The sequence below is a fragment of the Oryzias melastigma genome, linkage group LG22 (genome assembly GCF_002922805.2).
Source record: "Oryzias melastigma strain HK-1 linkage group LG22, ASM292280v2, whole genome shotgun sequence".
NCBI classification, from domain to species: Eukaryota; Metazoa; Chordata; class Actinopteri; order Beloniformes; family Adrianichthyidae; genus Oryzias; species Oryzias melastigma.
In genome coordinates this window covers 6242335-6242855 of record NC_050533.1, presented here as the reverse complement: position 1 = coordinate 6242855, position 521 = coordinate 6242335, and the positions used below count along the sequence as shown (strand labels likewise).

The 521-nt window shown below is 28.6% G+C and overlaps 1 protein-coding gene across 1 annotated transcript in view; it reads right to left on the bottom strand.

Moving 5' to 3' along the window:
• Positions 1–521, bottom strand: part of nceh1a (neutral cholesterol ester hydrolase 1a) — a 6082-nt gene that overhangs the window by 1776 nt on the left and 3785 nt on the right. The window lies entirely within an intron of this gene.

The window sequence follows — 521 nt, the reverse complement described above, 5'->3', positions numbered from 1 at the left end:
AGACCAAAACTATATCTTTTGTAAAAAAATAGTTCCTTGTTAAGGATGCTAACCTTATTTACACAAATAATTAAATTCATCGTCAATGTTTTAATATTTTACAGTAATTTTCAAAAAATGTTGGAGTTAGCTTCTATTTTAGCAACATGCTAACATTTCTGGCCAATTTAGTTTACTGGGAAATTTTAGCCTATTTTGGACTTTAGCTAGTATTTAAGCAATATGTTAGCTTTTTGGCTAATTTGGCATTTACTGAGGTTTTTATATGCTAATTTGGAGCTTAGCTAATATTTTAGCAACATGCTTTTTGGTTAATTTAGTTTATTGGGAAATGTTACTCTCTTTTGAAGTTTATCTAGTATTTAAGCAATGGCTAATTTGGCATTTACTGAGGTTTTTTATGCTAAGTTGGAGTTTAGCTAATATTTTAGCTACATGCTAACATTTTTGGCTAATTTAGTTTACTGGGAAAATTTAGCCTATATTGGAGTTTACCTAGTATTTAAGCAATGGCTAATTTG